The 20,302-nt window shown below is 41.2% G+C and overlaps 1 protein-coding gene across 42 annotated transcripts in view; it reads left to right on the top strand.

Annotated features, from left to right (window-relative positions):
- Positions 1–20,302, top strand: part of TCF7L2 (transcription factor 7 like 2) — a 199,756-nt gene that overhangs the window by 31,082 nt on the left and 148,372 nt on the right. The window lies entirely within an intron of this gene.

Below are 20,302 nucleotides of genomic sequence, written 5' to 3'. Positions count from 1 at the left end.
TTTGGGCCTAGGCCAGTTCCTGAGCTTTGGTTTAGAATGTTAAAGTATTTTATGACTATTGAGTAGTTAGAAATTCTACACTTCTCCCATGTGGAAGGCCATGGTACTTTGCCCTCCTGAAAGAAGAGACTGGATGTGTTAGTGCCAGTGGGTGGCTTGAGAAGTGCAATTCAGGCTCCTGTGTCAGTTCTCAGCGGCAGTGGATTGCACCTAAGTGTGCCTGCAGGAGTAGACTAAGCAACGAGGAAGGTTTGCAGCTCAGTTGCAGAGCATCCGCCATGCATGCAGAAGGTCCCTGATTCAATCTCAAGCATCTACATGTAGGGCTGGGAGAGAACCCTGTCTTGAAACCCTGTAGAGCTGCTACCAGTTCAGACAATGCTGACCTAGATGAAGGGAAGCTTGCCTGTATAGGGAGGTTTTTTAAGGTTTAATGTTTTATTATGTTTTTATATATGTTGGAAGCTGCCCAAAGTGGCTGGGGCGACGCAGTCAGATGGACGGGGTACACATGTATTACTATTACTATTATTATTGTTATTATTTGTTAACTTCCTATGTTCCTATACAAAATAACATTATTAGCAACCCTAAATAAATACTTGGACTACTAAGCCTTCTAAGAACTTACTGTGGCCCTTAGGAACTCTACTCAAGACTCCTCAGATGGTTCTTGTATAACAGAAGAAACATTGTAGGAATCTGATTTCCATTCTAAAACAAATAATTTGGCCTCTTGTAATTTGCTCACAGTCATCATTGTCTGCATGCTGGCAAATGTGGAAGCTTTCCTGTTTATGGTGGACTGTGGTCGTGGGTCAAAGCATACAGCTTGTAGGTGTAACAGGCGTTTTGGAATGTGAGGCAAAACCAGATAGGCAGTTGTTTGCGGAAAACCCAAATTGTGCTGCTGTTCTGATTCAGTGTTAAACAGTGGGTTTATGTGGGAGAAGCCCTAAAGGGGGGGGAGAACTTGGACATAGCACTTTAAAGTGCACACCTGTGCCTAGAAAGCACAGGGCCAAAGGTAAAACGCATGAGCCCCGAGTTTCTTGCCTATTGTGAAACATCTTCGTACTCATGAGGGATGAACGTTGTTTCATTTGAAATGAGATTGAGGGGTGGGGAAGCTGTGGCCCATCAGATATTGCAGGACAGAGTTGTATCCTGTGCTGTGCCAGTGGAAGTTCCTCTCCACCCCAGCCCCTCAAAGAAAGCCACAACCCTGCTCTGGAGAGCCAGTTTTCTTTTACCTTTAAAGGTTATGATTGTTTTGAGGTAGCCCATATCTTGTTTGAATCTGCAATCTCTTCCCCTCCTTTTTATTCACAACTTGAGGAAGTGTAAATTAAAACACGGGCACAATTCTTAAGAAGCTCTTGTTTGTCTTTCCTTGTGTTACAGAGGCCTACTGTTAAAAGAACCCAGTTGTAACTTGAGAAACTGAAAAGCATTCTTAATCAATGGGCTCTTAACTCTGAAGACTTGAGTAACATGTATTTATTGTTTAGTCGGATAAATAATTGATTAGGTTGGGATGACAGCTTTTGTCCATTATTTATTACATATATATTTTTACCCTGCTTCCCAGCTGCACAAGGACCCCAGGACACTTACAACAGGCTAAAGTAGTGTACATACCTGTATAATGAATATAGTAACATTAAATCAAAGCACAGGATAAAACAATGGTGTGAAAGGCAGGAAAGAGACCCATCTGTTAAAATAATTTAGGGTATTAGATCCTTCCTAAAACTTTCTTATTCTGTCTCCTAAGTGCAGGGAGTGAGGGAGTCAGTTGAGTATCTCTTGAGATGGTCTTCCATGCTTTACATAACAGAAGTACAGAGGTATAGTTAGCAGGGAGTATCTTGCTAAGAGGTGGAGTGTATGGGAGGAATATGTTGCGGAGCTTGCTACCATTATTTTAAGTCTGGCCCAGTTTGAGGGGAAGAGTTACTGATATGTCCTCTGTGTTTAATACCAGTCAGCAATCTTGACACAGCATTCTGGGTGAGCTTAGCTCCACATTGATTGGATTGCAGTGCTTTGTTTTATCAAAACTAGCTCTATATTAACAATTGTTTTTAGATCCAGATTTCCCAGTTGCTGTGCCTGCAAAGCTGTTGTACCAACCCAAACTTGGAGCAAGTATCTTCCAGGCTGTAGCTGCTTTCAGCAAAGCAGAACCCAGGAGTGGCCCAATCTTGATCCTTCAGGATGAGTTTAATCCCATCATCTAGAACAGGATGACAACCTACCGAAGGACAATGTGGCCACCCATTACCCATGACTCAATCATATTTCACTTGAGCTTCAGTTTATTGGATCCTGTCAACCCATTATTGACTCCAAGAACCAGTTCAAGGAGTCTACCACTTCACTGGAATTCAAAGAAAAGGAAGCGATATCTACTAGCAGTTGTTCTTAACTGTGCATTTTATGGAGGCCCCATAAAACCACTATATGCATCTAAACGGGGCAGAGTAGAGGTAGGAAGCAGGTGGGGCCATCTTCAGCCTGGAGAATATGATTAGTAGGGGAAACTGACACCACCTTTGTCCCTATTATTCATCTTTTATGAGCCCTTTTATGAGCCTTTTAAGCTCTTATTTGTCCATGGAACTTTTTGGGCAGTATGGAAATGTTGCAAATAAATGCCAACTGTTGCTAATATGAAGGGTGAAAGAAGGATTTTATCTGACAAATATGTCAAAGATAGACTATGCTCTACTTACTAGCAATTGAATTTGATTTTACTAACTGTGGCTGTGCAGTGACTGGTTTGACTGCTACAATGATAGAGACTTTATAGAGCTGGGCAGTAAGAATGACCAATCCCTTATTTACATAGGGCCCAGCTACCTATCCAGATCTACTCAGTGTTGACCCCCCCAAAAGCGTATCTCCTTACATGTATAAACATAAAAAATATATGGCCTCAAATGGAAATGAAGCAAACTAACCCCCGACTTGGCCTGTTTAAATGTTGACATATTTTGTGTGTGAAAAAGCCAACTCAGTGACAATTTTTTTCAGCAAATTGTAAATCAAAGTCATAGGCACTCTTGGCTATTGAGTTTTAACTATTGAGACTATTAAGTTCTTTTTCAATACTCCCCCCTCCCCTTTACATACATGGTTGTATAATTATTATTACAGCGCTCAGTTTCTGCTGGCTTTCTTCCAGTAACAACATCCCTGTCTTTTTTCATCACTGAGCAAAAGCAATCTGAAGGCTCCATAATTCCTTAAATTGGATTTTAATTCTGATCCCCTTACATTCTGTAAACAGAGTGTTTTATGAAACCTCATTGCTTTATGAATAACAAACCAATGATAGTTCTTTATTTAAAAAAATTAAGCGCAAATATATGTTCATGAAAGGTGCACTTGTTTTCTGAGTTGTGGGCCTGGTGGCCAGTGCAACTGGGATAGTCAGAGCACGCTTTCCTCTTCAGATGGTTGTTCTGACAGATAATTCTGTGACCTTGGAAGAAGGAGTGCAGTACACGTGTGTGGGAAAGGTGATGTGCAAATAACCACTCAGTGCTCCACTCTAAAATAATGGGCTATGAGTTTTAAGCATGCTTGAACATTTGGCGGGTCTGAATGTATCATAGCCTGGAAATAAAGTGCGGAGGAAGAAAGACCAATGAGAAGAGGATATTTTATCTCACTACTGTACAAGTGCATTTGCTTTGCATCTTTTGCTTCCTCCACACCAGCTCATAATTTTTTTAAAATAAATAAATAAACAGAAACAAACAATTTCCCTTTAATACTTAGTGCTCTGCAAACAAGGCAATGGGCCTTTGATGTTATGTTTATCTCTTGCTACAAGGGATAGAGACTGAAGACTAGAGCAATTTCCTCTCTTGAGATTATAACCTAAGATTTAGACATAAATTAACCCTGAAAAGACACCATTTGCACAACTGGACCTGTCACAGTCATTAGGGTGGAGCATAGGGGAAGTATTCAACCAAATAATGGGGCAAGTGGAATAATGTCTGCTTGCGTAACAGGACTTTCCCCATCTCTCTTTCCCTGCATGTGTCCCGTGTCATTCCCAAATTTGCTACAGAAGGCAAATTCCCTCACAAAAAACATATTTGGACAGCTCACAGAGGGGAAGGGGGACATCCAGTTGTGCAAGCGGAAGTCACTGAATACAACCCCTGCTTGCTTTTTTTATATAAAAAAGGTAATTGTAATGCAATTAATTGTGGCATATAGGGATATCCTGTGTTCAAATTTAAAGCTTTAAATATTTAGGATTGGAACAAAAATAAGAAAACTCTTAGTATGAATGTATTGGTGTGAAAGCTAATTTTCTGACATACATACATGGTAAAAAAGAAAGAAAGAAAAAATAAGTACTGGTAGGTGTATGATTACAATACTAAATGAAAAGACTTTTTCCACATACCGAAGAAGAGTAACCAGATGGAAAGTAATGGTAGACCTACTTAGAAACATGAATACATGGGATGTCTTCAATGTAAAGAAATATATTCCCCTGCAGTTAAGTTTGTTATAAAGAGCAAAATAGTTAGGATTCCTGCATTGCAGGGGCTTAGACTAGATGACCCTTGTAGTCCTTTCCAACTCTACAATTCTGTGATTCTATTGACCAATGAAAGATAATGTAATCAGCAGAAAATCAAAAGAAGGCACTTTGTGTCTTAAGCACTTTATCTTGGCACTTTAAAATAAAGGGACACACCGATTGTTTATGACCACTGAGTGCTAGTTTACTTTTATGGAAAATTTCCAGGTACTCCTATTTATTAGAATGCATTTGCCAGTTTTGCAGAATCATAGAGTAGAAGGGGGTTGTTTGTTATTTGGAGGACCAGGAGTGGGAGTGCAGCTGTAACCTATGCAGATAAACTTGTTGCTGGTAAATATCAAGAGGGTTGAAAGGAATGTGACAGAACCAGCTAGCATTTCTTGGGTGTACTCTGAGAAACATAGTGGGTGAGACATATTTCATTGTGATTGCTGTCACCATCACGGAGTCCACATGAAATATGAAGAAACAGTGCTTGAAAGCTTTGGTAAATGATTGTTTTCTAGGAAGTATCTACTTAAGTTACGCAAATTTAAATACCTTTTCGTACTTGCTTATAAATATTTAGGTATGCTTTTTAATTTGGATTTTCAGCCTATGCAGCCTTGATGTCTTAAGGCAGATCTTGTCTGTTGGCTTTATCAAATTTTGATTTTAGTGTTGCAAAATTTAAGTTAGAAAACTGAAGTGCAAAATAATTTTGAGTTAGAATTACCTCCGTAATGACTTGAAGCCTAGGCATTACTTTCAAATCCAGCATAATAATCACAGATGTAAGGATATAATTAAAAAATGTTCAGATAGATGGAGGCTTTTGCAAGACTCCAAAGCATGAGAGTACCTAAGCCTGAGAATGCATGTATTAAGTGTCCTTGTGTTACAGAGTTGGTACGCTAGAACAATCTGAGGGCTGCATTCTGTTATAAGCACCCTTCCAAAGGCTGCTTGTCATTACTGGGTGTGGCCAGAGGCAAAGTGGGAGGAGCAATGGATGTGACTTTTACCTTTCTACAGTAGAGAATGTTCTAGCCATGCAACATACACCTCCCCAGTCAGGCAAGCGAGATGTATCATCACACTTCAACAATATGTTCCAGCCAGGCAAAAACTCTCAAGGAGCATGTGGAGGGGGGGGGGGGGAGAAAGCCAGCGAGTGGTGTGGGCAGGGAGAATGCCATGGGCCAGGAAAAGAGGCCCTGAGTCCCACATTTGGCTCCTGAGCCTGAGATTCCACGCTCCTGATATAAAAGGTGCTCTTTTCTGAAGAATTTTATTTTGCCTACTTGCTTGTATGTAGAGCACCATCATTGTGCTTTCGGTGGCACAAGACATATCTGCAGTAATGTTAGGGGGAAGGACCACAGCTCAGCAGTAGAGCATCTGCTTTGAATGCAGAAGGTCCCTGGTTCAACCCCCTGGTGTCCCCAGGAGGGTTGGGTGGGAGAAACTCCTGTCTGAAACCCTGAGGAGCTGCTGCCAGTCAGCACTGAGCTAGATGGACCAATGGTCTGCTTCAGTTTAGTGTAGCTTCCTGTGTTCCTAATGGGCAGCGGAGAGGAAAGAGAAGATGAGGTAAACAGGAAAAGGATGTGCTATTTCAGCTGCAGGTACCTGGCCTTAGTTCCAGTAGGGCATGGGGAAACCAATCCAGTGATTTAAAACATTCTGATCGAAAGGAAAGCTGAGAAGCCTGTATATTATGATTCTTAAGGAAAAAAATGTCCTATAAAATGTGGTTTCCATTTCTCCTCCACACACCCAAGTTCCCTCATAGACATCACACTAGAACTTTCTGGTTAGTTCCTAAAAGGTTACCAAGTTAGCTGCAATCTGAATGTTTTCCTGCACCTATTTAGGTGTCATGGCTTCTCCAGTGCAAAGCATCTTAGGAGCGGGGGAATCTGAAGAAGAACCAGGAGGGAAGGAAGTGTTTTAAGCTTCCCTTGACTACTTACTTTCCACCGATTCCATACATACACCCCACCTGACCTGAACCCTCGTCCTCCTTCTGTTCTGGCTCCATGTTTACCAACAGGGTCTGGAATGCTGGGGGAGAAGAGTTGGGATGGGGGGAGTTTTAAGAGAAAGTTGTTGGCATCGGAGGTGTTAGACTTTCATTCTGTTACTTTTCTAATGCTACTCTGCCCTTTCCAAGGGCACTAGACAACAGAGAAGAGGCCAGCTGTGCACAACTGCAATGTGTATGTACAGTTTGCCCCTTTCAGTGATGATGTCAGCTGCTGTTCTTAGGTACGAGGGGGTGGATTTCTCATGCTTTATCTTATAAATCCTAAATTAACTGCTGGTTTGGTAAGAGTTCTTTGGGATCTGACTAAGGGATTATGGCCATTCTCAAGTGAGTCAATCTAGTTTAATTTATTTCAAATCTATATAAAAAAAATCAATTCGAGCTCTTTTGAAAGTAAAACTGTAATCAGCTTCTGTACTTAGATGTCACTATAGTTGTTGTTGGTTTTTTGCTTCCCTGACGAAAAAAGAAAAATTCCAGGCTGCAGCTATGAAGTATATATTTTAGGGAATATATTGCTTTGTTTCTTTTACGCACCGTTAGCAGTTTTGGTAGTTTCTTTCCAAGCTTGCTTGTGTTTTGCAAACAGTTAAAATCTTCATATACCTGTAAACATATACCTGTTTTTTGAAAACCTGAACTTGAAATTGTACTTGAATGGGAAACTGGTGCTAGAGTGTTGTTTAGTGCTGTTGTTTTTGGAAAAACAAACAAAAAGAAATGTGCTAAATGGTTTGGATCCTCTTCTACAGTTGACCTATAGTGTGGATATGGCACTTCTCTTCCTTTCAATACTTAACATTTACTTTCAGTTTGAATTGGCATAATAAAGGACAATAATTCTAGGCTTCCTTAACTAAGCCAAGAATAAGTGAGTGAATAATAAATATGATGATGAAGCAAGTCAGGATCTTTATGCTGAAGCCAGCACGTAATAATGGAAGGAGAGAGGGCTCTTCGCTGGGTTCTGATGCTCCTTCCCAGCTTCATAAAGATGACTAATCCTCACATATCCCATCAAATAGGTTGCCCCTCGGTGTTGTAGGTGCATGTTTAACCTTCCACCACCATTACTAAAACTAATAGATATTCCTTTTTTAAAAATAATCTTTTAATTTGATTTTCAAAGAGAAAGAAAGAGAACGAAAATAAACATACATTAAAAAACCCATACAATATTCACATTACTCTGAATCTCCTGACTCCCCCCCCCCATCCCCTCCCTGGGTCCTTTTGATTCTGTTTTCAACTGTATATCAACATTTCTCCAATTTTTCATCTTCCTAAGTTATCTATACATCCTGTTACAAGTGTGTTTAAAATCCTGCTAATGTTTTGACCAGTTTAAAATGATTTTGTATATACATTATAAACATTTTCTATTCTTTTTTAAAAATTCTTGTCTTCTTGATTCCTGAGAACTCATAGATATTCCAATCTAGTTTGGATTGGTCAGATCCAAACTGGTGGGGATTCTGACACAATCATTAAGTTGTCCGGCTTTGTCCACTTCTCTAGAAGCTACCCCTCTTTCAGTAAGATTAACAGATTAAGCTAGTGAGTTGCATATGATGAGTATGTTTTCAAAACAAAACAAAGGCTGCTTAATTAGCAACAACAACAACAACTTTTTAAAAAAAATTGAGAGGAATGTGAACAGCACAGGAAGGAAAGATATGTAGGTTTATTTTGAAAAATGAGGCTGTGAATCAAGAAGTGACATTGCTTCCAGCACACTTTAAACAGCTCATTTGCCCCTGTAACTTAACCCCAGGGCATGGAGGGATGTTCTAGATTTTGTGAAGCCTGGGATCCAGTCTCCAGATGCACTGGCAGGGAAGTTCAGAGCTTTGTTACATACACAAATGAAGGCTAGTGCGCATGTAAAAGAGACAAATGTTTAACTTGATTCACTCGCACTGATGTGAACGTGTTTACGGTTCATCTGAAAATGGGATTTCAGGACAGTATGCAAAGAAATTAAAATCACAAGTATATTATTAAACCAATTTAGGGTTGTATATTGAGGTCATGCATGTAAAATGTTCATTTGCACTAGATAACTTGATTCCAGGCACATAGAACACATATTGCAGCACATATGGGTAGCAAAGCTAATGATGGGATGACCTTCTTTGCTTCCCTATCTCACAAAAAGCATCCTACATAAAATGAGGATTTTTAGCTAGTGGACAAATCTCATATCAGGAAGCAGGAGAAAGATCTTAGTAGCTGGCTTGAACCAAAAGTTTATATCAATAATTACCTCATTGCTTGCTCCTGGCTGTTCTGACAATATCTGCCTGTAGGAAGGGAACTGGAAAAGATGACCTTCTATCCCTTATAACCCTACAATTCTGTGGTTTTGTGGTGTTATATTATGAGACCTTCTGACCACATTGCAGCATGGCATGAATGATTCATCCTGTTATTTGGGTGGTATATCATTCCAAGTTCCATAGTGGAATATAGCCAGTTCACAAAATTAGAGCATACGAGATCTGTCATTCTACAACTCCCACTAATTAACATTCATGTTTTGCCAACATTGTCCTAGGTGCTGCATGTGACAGGTTGTGCTGAACTTAGTGTGTACCCCATCCGTGGTTGGCAGTGTATATTTCCAAGACAGTGTACAATATGTGAACTGAATTTTCAGTGAAAATAAATAAATAAAAATTCCTTCCAGTAGCACCTTAGAGACCAACTAAGTTTGTTCTTGGTATGAGCTTTCGTGTGCATGCACACTTCTTCAGATACGAGGTACTTCTTCAGACTTTTCAGTGGAGAGTCTCCAGTAACTACGGTAATTTCTAGCTTCTAACAATCAACTTGGAAGCATGAGATTTTTATCACTTGATTGTTTTAGGTATATTGCCTACCAGATATCCTCTGCTGGAAAATGCCAGGTGTGCTTCTGTTGTAATAAAGGAAGTATCTGAATTGGATATGCCCAAGTAAGAAAGTCCCCACTTGAAAATACATGAACTTCCAGTAACCTTCACATCTAGAGTTTGGTTGATCACACCTGATTTTTATCACTCCTTTCAGTATCTCATCTTAATGTCTGACCAGAACAAAGAGATTAGGAAGTTTCCTGTTGATTAGAATATCTTAAAGCCAAAAAGCAACAAATAGAGATTGGTGTCATACAATTACCAACTTATTTACAGTGGTAGAGAGAGAAATCTTCCAGGAACCTAATTGTATTTCTTTTGGTGTTAGAGCAGTATAAAGAAATCCTGGTAGACCTTGCCCCAGCTTTCTGACTCATTTCTTTCATATGGAAAGGTTGTTTATGCACCTTTTCACAAAGGATTATCTCTTAAGAAAGCTTGTGCTTTTCCCTGAGTGTTCACACATTCTATATGCTAAGACTTATAACCAGTCCGAAGAAGCAACTGACATGTTGATGAAACAAATAATAGGGTGAGTACATTTTTACTATCAGTGATTTTTTTTTTAAGCTGCCACTTTGAATATACTAGGAAGTAGCTACTCACAGTAAAACAATAGTTTCATTGGAAAATGCTTTGCATAGTTTCCAATTAACAGTATCAATTAGCTTTCGTGATTTGGTGTTACTTGCCTTGAAATAGATGCTTTCCCTTGAATTCCCATAAGTTTTGTGTAGACACAATGTAGTTCTCTCATGGATATATAATCTTTTTTTTCCCTTTCTGATTCCTGTGCATGTGACAGAGATTCGTAAGAAACATATCACTGTATCTACCTCCTTCCCTATAGGGACCCAGGTGGCGCTGTGGGTTAAACCACAGAGTCTAGGGCTAGCTGATCAGAAGGTCGGCGGTTCGAATCCCTGCCACGGGGTGAGCTCCCGTTGCTCGGTCCCAGCTCCTGCCCACCTAGCAGTTCGAAAGCACGTCAAAGTGCAAGTAGATAAATAGGGACCGCTCCGGCGGGAAGGTAAACGGCGTTTCCGTGCGCTGCTCTGGTTCACCAGAAGCGGCTTTGTCATGCTGGCCACATGACCCGGAAGCTGTCTGCGGACAAACGCCGGCTCCCTCGGCCTATAGAGCGAGATGAGCGCCGCAACCCCAGAGTCGGACACGACTGGACCTGATGGTCAGGGGTCCCTTTACCTTTACCTTACCTCCTTCCCTGCTGCCTAACATCTTCTGTATTTTCCCTTTCCAGAGCTGAAGTTGTCCCTTTTAAAAAGCAAGCATGCTAAGGAGGTCTCCTACCTTTGATGTGTACTTGAACCTTTAGTAATTATTTTTTCTTCCTATTACTTTTACCTGGGCTAAAAAGGAGAAGGAATATCCAAGAGTAAATGCTAATAATTGTACATATAATGTAATGTAAGCAGTTCATTTACATGCTTATGCAAGCTTCTTCATCTCAGTACTTGAATGGACCACTACACTTGCATTTAGGTGGGTTTTTTTTTTTGCTGTGCTTTGATGAAGGTAGGCCACATTATAAATAAGCTGGTTGCCATGGTGAAAATCAGAGTCCTTGTCTGTTGTGTATAACCTTTCCTATCTTTCTGGACACTATAGAGACAGTGTATGTGTAATATAATACATATTAATGTATGTGTGTATGCTTAGTGGTAGCTGGATAGATAATGTGTCCTGTGTAGAGGAGTTGAACAGAATCTCACTTATTTTGGGTGATATCTGGACAGAGGTGGCAAATTCAACACTCCACTCATCTTTGATTTAAGATGCCTTAAAACTGGAAAATACTCTGGGACCTTGTTTTGAAAAATTATTGTACAGTGCCAGATCATTGATTATGAAGCTGCAAGGTCAGTGCATCCTAATATAAAGAGTTAGGCTGGTGCAACAGGGTCTGCCTAGCTAGCTACAAAGCCTGTTGGAAACAGTTGACTCACATGTTTATCATACAGATTCCAAGGACTTGGAAGTTTATTTTAGTCTCAATGACTCTGATAGCTGAGGAAGGCTCTTCACTGTACTTTGCAAGACACTCTGCTCATTAAGCTATTAAAGCCATTGTTCTCTGCATCACTGTTTATTTTATTTGGCTGATAAGTGTAATAAAGAGGACAAGAGAAACTAGATAATTTGAAATTGGAATAACGGCAGTATGAATCAGCAAGCACTGTCACTTTCCATCTAGTAGTGTAGGAAATTCTTTGTACCCCTTAATATTTCATGTGCTCAGCTTCTCAGCTAGCGTTGCTCCTAGCTAGACCACCTTTATCTGATTGCCAACTAGACAGGTGATATTTATTTTGAATTATTGTAACTGCTTTGGATCGGAGGTTGTGCCGTAGAGATTGCAGTCCAAAACCATTAAATTTTGCAATTGGAGCAAAGTACCGGTATGCAGTGTTATGTACACTTGTGAAACTATGACTTGAAATCGGCCTCTTGCTAACTATGGTTTGAACCAACCAATATTCCCAGAGTTCATCTGCTATGGGGATCTTGTTGTTGTTCAGTCGTTCAGTCGTGTCCGACTCTTCATGACCCCATGGACCAGAGCACGCCAGGCACGCCTATCCTCCACTGCCTCCCGCAGTTTGGCCAAACTCATGTTAGTAGCTTCGAGAATACTGTCCAACCATCTCATCCTTTGTCGTCCCCTTCTCCTTGTGCCCTCCATCTTTCCCAACATCAGGGTCTTTTCCAGGGAGTCTTCTCTTCTCATGAGGTGGGGATCTATGGTTTGCTTAAAACTGGAACCATATGCTTTTGGTTTCTATTGCTAATGAATGAAAGAGGAAGACAGTGCAAGAATGAGACTTGCTACAGTTTGCTCATGTAGCAATAAACCATGCTTTCCAAAAACAGGGCAATGAGGATTATCCCTGGTAGGCGTTGGAAGGCCATTCTGTTCCTTCAGAAAATGGCTTGAGAAGAGTTTTTTGTTATGTTTTATTACTGTTTATTAATATGCCGCCATTTGGCCACAAAAAGGGACCTCCAAGGCCTTTTTTCGGACACAAAAAATACAAATGACAATTCAAAACTAAATCTTCACATTTCAAAAAATATTAAGACCAAATACATGCATGTTCCTGCCCAAAAGGCAAAGTGCAGTCCCCAGAAAAATGCTAGAGAGAACAAGAGTAAATACTTCAGCATGTCTTTCTTATAAGAATCACATGCAAGGGGTGAGGTGGGGCAAGGCATGTGGAAAGCTTGCCCCGTGATGGTTCCAGCAGTTTTTCTCCTGTAGCAATATTATTCAAAAATTATTGTAGCCTTAAGGGACCCAGTTTGCGAAGTTCAGGTCTCAATTACTCCATACACTTACCTTTAAGCTTAATGGCGAGAGATGAGAGGCAAATTGGCTGTAGCTCCAGAGGAATGCTAGAAAGTAGTGACTGATAAATGCAATAGAATGGAGGGAATTTTGACTTGGAAACCACCTTCACTCCTGCTGCATTCATTTTTTTGAAGCTTTAGCTCCAGCCTCTCCAGCCATTTTTGCAAATCTGTGGAGAGGTAACTTGGGACTCTGGAAACTAGCAACATGGCAAACAGTGGTAGTGTTAAAACAGGTCACGTTCATTAAGGAAATAGGGGCAATGGAGAAGATAACACACTGGTGAACTGGATGGAGATGGTAGTGGTGGTGCATGTTGTGGATGAATGTTGGGACAGCCTAAGCCTAGGAAAGCATGCTGTGATAGGAAGATAACATAGAGTTGCTGCAAGAGAAAGAGGGAAGGGAGCTGTACGGCTGTTGGGGTCAATCCAGGTTTAGCCCAATAAATGGAGATACTTCTGACATGCACAAACCTAAGACTGATTTGCTGAACAGCACAGATCACTTTCAAACCATCCCCCTTTTTGTGCCTTAAAAATGCCTCCATCGTTCATCAGTCTGAAAAATACATCTGTGGCTGGAATTTGAGGTTGCTGTTCAGTGCAAACCTGCAACACCCTTTCACTTATCTCCGCTTGTGGTTCTTGGCTGAGACTACCTGCTCTGTGATTGAAATAATCCCCTACACCGTTTACGACCTTTTTCTGCCTAGGAATCAATCTGTTTCTAATTTGCAGTGTACTTTACATAGGCATCTTAACTCTTGAAAAGGTAGCTGCATTCTCTTCAAGCTCAGCTTCTCTGTGCTAGGCTATATAAGTTTTAATTGAAAATAGTTGCACTTGAAAATGGATAGCATTAGGTAACTCTTGTTTGTGGGAAATTGCTGGATGGTGGGGCTCATGGCTACCAGTCCTCTGTATGCACAGCTGCTGCAGCCTGAGAGTCTGATCTTCTCTGTTGGGCCAGATTTGGGGGGCACTTCTTATGTTGCAGCTTGTACTTTGTTATGAATAAAAAAGGTAAAGGGACCCCTGACAGGTAATTCCAGTCACGAACGACTCTGGGGTTGCAGCGCTCATCTCGCTTTACTGGCTGAGGGAGCCGACGTTTGTTATGAATACCTGAATGCAAAAAGAGACATGAATTTTGAAGGGTGCATGCAGATATAAACCTTACTTTATCCTTGATAATGTTTATTGGTGGTGAGTAGGGAAGGATCTGACTGCCATTTGCACATTCTAATCCATGATGAGGGGACACGGGAAAAAGAAGCATTAGCATATTAATTTTCTTATCTATATACTGCCCTTCATCAAAATAGATTACAGCTTGGTTTAAAACATTATACGTTGGTCAGTGGCTACTCCAAACTGGATAAAAGTTCCTAGCTTTGGAAATGCTCCAAATGTTTGCTTTTAACCACACCCCTGGTTAGCATAGATAGCAATACTGCATAAAGATGAGTGAGTAGGCTGTCAGAAGGTTGGCGTTTACCAGCAAACACCAGTTGCTGGGAAGAGGTGTCACTGCACTTGGGTCCTGCTTGTTTTGGGCTACCCACAGACATGTGATTGGCCACTGTGAGAACAGAATGCTTGACTAGATGGGCCTTTGATCTGATTCAATAGGGCTCTCCTTCCTGCCTACCACAGAAATCAAGCAGGCTGCCAGAAGATGAGTAGAGGACTTGATCTATCCTCTGGTAGCCCACTGCATTTCTATGCTGGGTATGGAAGAAGGCACTTTGGCCTCCCCCATGTGCAGCATAGAAACTATGTGGGCTGCCAGAGGATGGATGGAGAGCTTTGTCCTTCTTCTAACAGCTCATTACGTTGCCATATAAACATGCAGGAGATGAAGTTCCTTCCTATGTGCACAGATACTAAGCATGCCGGTGCCAGAGGGAAGGAGCACTCCTTTCCTCTGCTGCCGCCATTGTAGGTAGGCAAACATCTTGCATATCTAGCACACAAGTGCAGCAGGTTGGTGGTGAATGAACAGAGGGATCAATTTCTCCATTGCCAGGTGGAGAAATTGGATGAGGAGAAAGGTGCCGTCTCTTCCATGCATCCAGCACAGAAATGGAGTGGTAGCTGGTTGGGTTTCTATACTTGGTGAGCATGACAGCTCATCTGGTGTGCAAACATGGTGGAGTGATGGTAAAGGGACAGAACAACCCAGATACCTTTCTTGCTAGCCTGCTGAACTTCTGTACTAGACAAAGCCCTTTGCTGCATGTCCAGCATAGAAATCAAGTGGGCTGATATCAGAGGCATGGATCACTCCATCTTTCCACCACCAGCCTGCTATGTGTCCATTCTGGATATGCAGGACACAAAAGTTGCACCAGTCGTGCTTTTAACCACTCCTCTAAACATGCAGGGTGCTCATCACAGGAACCACGTGGTCTGGCAGAAGAAGCACAGATCACTCTGTGCCCCTTTGTCATTGCAACGTGTAGCGTGTAAAATATTTTACTTGCCTGCATTTTACTCACAAGAGCGTCTGGAAAAGGAAAAACACTGCTCTGTTCCTCCTCCACAAGCCTTAAGTAAAAAGTATGCGAGTAAAGTTTTTTTGCAGGCTAGTAACTTTCTGAGACTAATTTACATGGTTGGTTTAAGCCCTAGTGTCTTTTGGAGATACTAAAAGAATCTGATGCAAGTGTTCAAAAAAACAACAACACAAAAACCCAATAATACCAAAGGTTTCAGGTTTTAAGGTTTCAGGTAGAGATTGTTTGAATTCTGTACTACTAATCCCTGTGCACAAACATATTTTTGACATTGCAAATACAGGGGGGCTTAAACAAATACAGAATGCAAATGTCTTTTTGGGTGTTTTTGAACTAGTATTGCATAACTTTTAAGTCGGAACTATTTTTCATCTTGTTGGGCGTATATCTGAATATTTTATCCTGTTATATCTTTCAGTTTATTTTGGATTTTGTAAATAAATTGACAACTGGTTTTCTTTACATTGTTATTTTTGCAGCCTATAAAATGTTTTAGATCACATCTGTCTCTGTTGCTCTCTCCCTCTCCCTCCCTTTCTCTCTCTGCCTTCCTTTTAGAAGAAAAAAAAGACTTGTTTTTCTTGCTCTCCATGCTTCTCCAATGTAGAGAGCCCCTAGATTTTGCCTCTGATTCTTTCATAAATCCCCCAGTGAAGGTGGAATCTATGTTACAATAGAGGTGGTTGTAAGGGCAGCTGACAGATGAAATGTTACAGTGGCACGTATTGTATCCTAAGCAGGGTTGTATATAGACCTCATGATGGGCTGGCTTAGGTATTTACTTAGAAGCATTTCTAGAGGGCAACCTCATTGGGCTAAAAAAGCGTGCCTGAACAAGGAGCCTGTTGTTTGTGCTTGGCTCGTCTCACTCACTGGGAGAAAAAAACACACACAAATGCCTGGCAGTCAGAAAGCTATTCAGTAGGCAGAGGTGTCTAGGAGGCCTCAGTCACTCATCAGATGCTGTAAAAGCCCTCACCCTGTTGTAATTCCTGGATAAAAGCAGCACCAGATCAGCTGTCTCTTTTTGCGGTGGAAATGCTAGAAAAGAGCTCTAAGTGGAGTTGGGTGGTTTAAAAGCTAGATATGAAAATCATCTGTCTCCCCAGAAATAACAAAAGGAAAAAGGAGGGGGGGGGAGGAAAGACAAGTAGTTTGAACTGGGATCTTGCCTCAGAAACCAAGCTATCATAATACAGTTGGTGCAAGTCGCTTAACTGCTGCCTGGATGTTGTTAATTCTGAATTGTAAACCCCAGGTTGGTTTTGCTTTCGCTTGCTGAGAGGAGGCTGCAGAGTAACTGCCCAGGGTGCGGTGTGGTGTCTCAGGAACACTGCGCACGTTAAGAAAGAAGGGGATAAGTTGGCTGTTTGAGTGTGCTACTGGATGCAGTGCTGATTCTTGATTTGCTGCCTTCCTTTGCACATGGTGTACACCGAACTCATCAGTGTGTGCTTCCTCTGTCCACATTGCTCCTATGGTTCAGATTTGAATTTCCCCCTCTGATGCTGGTGGCCTCAAGGGAGGCTTACCTTTCAGCCATGGGGATCCTAAAGGAAGATAAACCAGGACAGGGAAAATTTGGGGACGGTTTTCTTTGCTGGAGTACCCAGCATGGTGCCTGTGAGCCCCCTGCCCCATTTTTAAATGATTTTTTGTTTGCTTGTTGTGGTGAGGTGTTGCCCGCATTTTCTTCTGTTTTATTTGTTTTACCCTACATCATCCATGTTCTTTCTGCCCTTGGTCCAAAGCAGAACTACCTCTTTCTATAAGTTTGTGTTGTTCTTTCCATTTCTGGAAAGCCTTTTCCGGAGGACCTTTTCAGGTGCCCTGATGACCGCACCTCTTTGTCTTTCTGCTTCTCTGACGAATGTAGTTACTAGAGGTTGTCTTCCACTAACACTTACTCATAGTAGACCCGTTGAAATTAATGGACATGCCTAAGTTAGGGCCATCAATTTGAATGTGGTTACTCTGAGTAGAATTTAGGAGAATACCACCCCTAGGGTCCCCCCCCAGCTTAATGGTGTGCTTTATGTTATTTTATATTCTTTTTAATAGGTTTTGCTAGCTACTTTGGAGATTTTTAATCGTGGCTAACCGTGGTTTTGTTTGTAAACCTCTTAACAAATGAGTAAATTACATTACATGAAACAAAATGCGCACATAATGGTATTCATATGCTGCAGACAAGACAAGATTCTGACTACTTGTCACTGTGATTGCTTTAAAATTTCACAGCCTTTTTTGTGTGTGTGGAGGAGGGAGCACAGAAGCCATTGCAGAATTTGGCAACTATGACTTACTTTTGTGCATCACAATCCTAAGCATGTTTAATCAGAAGCAAGTACTGTTGAGCACAGTGTTATTTATTCCTTTATAAGTGTGTTTAGGATTTCAGCCTTAATTTAGCAGTTTGGCATATGTCATACTTTAACGGTAATATTTGTATGTGTAAAATGTCACGCTCTGCGGCCAAAACATCTGATACCCACTCAAGTGTCAGGAAGCAGTCCTCAAAGTACCAGTGGAAATCTTTGGAATTACTCCATGACAACTCCTGTGAATGACAGTCTCAGGCAGCCTCTGTAGCTGACATGGAAGTGTGATGCAAGTTTGTGAATAGGACCTCCTATCCCAGCTCTGGAACATAATCTCTTTTACCTTAACAGTAAGCACTTCCGTGACCTGCTGACATTATCCAGTATAATGCATCTTCTGAGACCAAAATTATAATCACATCTACACAAGCCATTAATTCAACATTATTTCTTGTTACCTTGACAATTTTGGATATAATCCACAGATTTATGGACACCACTGAATAATAATGACAATCAAATGATGTGCATAGTTTGTGTGTCTTTGACATATAATTGCTGCTTGAAATTGATTGATTGCCCTCCAGCATAAGCCAATATGGGCTAGTGAAGGCCAAACCTTCAGGATTCAGAATGCATCAACAGTGCTAAGGTATCAGGATCAGGCTGCTGGATCATACATTACTCTGCCCTGCCCTATTTATATCGCAGCACTATGTACAAAGGTGGCACTACACAGGGACAAAGTGGTCTCTGCCTTCAATACAGAACTGCCATGGTATATCTCCCTTTACACCTCTGCTATGTAGCCATGAAGAATTAAACACCGTAGAATATGCAAAGAGAACAAAGGGTAGGCAGACTTCAACAGCATTGAGCTGCCCATTTCACCAGCAGTTTTCTCTATAATACCGCCTTAGGATTTCCCGTGAAGATTACCATGCCCCATACCTATTGGTATCTTGTAACCCTAATGAAACTTTTATTTATGGTGCACGAGTACACTTTGAATGCATGGTTACAATTTCAATAGAGAGCTAGAGATTTTGGGGGCGACAGAGCCTATTGCTCTCCACTGTTCCTGCCAATTGTGTTGGTTGCTGTCAGGGTGAATTAAGTCAGTTGGCAGCACCTATAGATAGCTGTGCAAGTCCAGGTGTGACGTGGTTGGTGAACATAATACAAACATTGCAGAAGCTTTCAGTTTGTGTTGAGTGTATAAAGAGATTTTCTTTCTTATGTTCACTCCAAACAAACATAACACTGTTATCCAAATTGGCTTCTGCCAATTGATTTAGCCCATGATAATGGCCTGAGTTGTCTCCTGAAAACATATGCAGGAGTTATTTAAAACAAATAAACATTGTTTATGCTGTGTTTATAAGACATGCTGTAAATTATTCTGTAAAGTTCTGATTAAGTTGCGTGTGTGTGTGTGTGTGTGTGTGTATTTCTTTGTTTACTGGAGCCCTAAGGTTTTCTTGCTGTTCTATTAAAAAAGATACCAAGTAGATATTGTTTGAAAACCCCCACTAGCAATATTTTAGAATATAAGTCATTCTCTGTAACTCCAGTGGTTTTCACATCTCTAGCTACTCCTAGGATATTTTTTCGGTGTAATGTAAAAGTGTGACATAGAAGGTTGGGCCCAAAGGTTCTTTTCCTCTGATGGATGGAGTCCATCTGTTGGAGAAAGACCCTTTCCAATTATGGAAGGGAACCTTTGGATTCAGCCCAGAGCTCCCGGCATATTGATAATCTAAAGTACTGCAGAACTGCCAACTGTTCACTGATCTGCATGCCTTTTGCTTGCCTCTTGAATATAGTGTTGGAAGAGATTTGAAGTTTAGCAGGCCTCACGTTTTAGGGCAGAAGTCTTCATGCACCCCTTCTCTCATTTTGTTCACTTGTTAGAAAAGGTCATGTTGATTACGCATTAAGTTTATGTTTAACTCTAAACATGAAGTTTACCGGTATGTTTCCCCCCCCCCCAATACTTGATTTTCATTCAATCTTGTAGGAGGAGAAAGACATGTGTGTAGAACAGCCATTTGCCTTTCTGGAAATGTTTGGGTATGTCCAAGCTAGTAGCACCCTAGGGAAATTGTGAAACGCTATCTTGGCTCATTGATTGAGGGTCCAAGATAAGATGTTGATTAGTGTCCTTTTCCTGGACTTGTCCAATACAGATCCTTGTGTTCTTGTGATGTGGTCTCATCAGCTACAACTGTATCTGTCTGTAGCTTGTTGTTGTTGTTCAGTCGTTCAGTCGTGTCCGACTCCATGACCAGAGCACGCCATGCACGCCTGTCTTTCACTGCCTCCCGCAGTTTGGTCAGACTCATGTTGGTAGCCGCAATACACTTTAGTTAGGAAATCACATTTTCTTCCTCTGTGCCTCTAATTTGCTTACCCTTTCAATAAGCCTTAGTGAGAAGGGAAGCTTCTGCCTTCCTCCTCTGGTACCAGTTGGCACAAGTATTGCCCAGAAGATACGATGTGAAAATTGCCAGTGATGCAGTGGCAGGCAGCCTAGGCCAAGGTGGTTTGGCAGGGTTATACATCCAGTTGAGCTAGAAACCACTGGG

This window comes from Lacerta agilis, chromosome 5 (genome assembly GCF_009819535.1).
Source record: "Lacerta agilis isolate rLacAgi1 chromosome 5, rLacAgi1.pri, whole genome shotgun sequence".
Classification (NCBI taxonomy): Eukaryota; Metazoa; Chordata; class Lepidosauria; order Squamata; family Lacertidae; genus Lacerta; species Lacerta agilis.
This window is presented reverse-complemented; position numbering and strand designations above follow the sequence as displayed.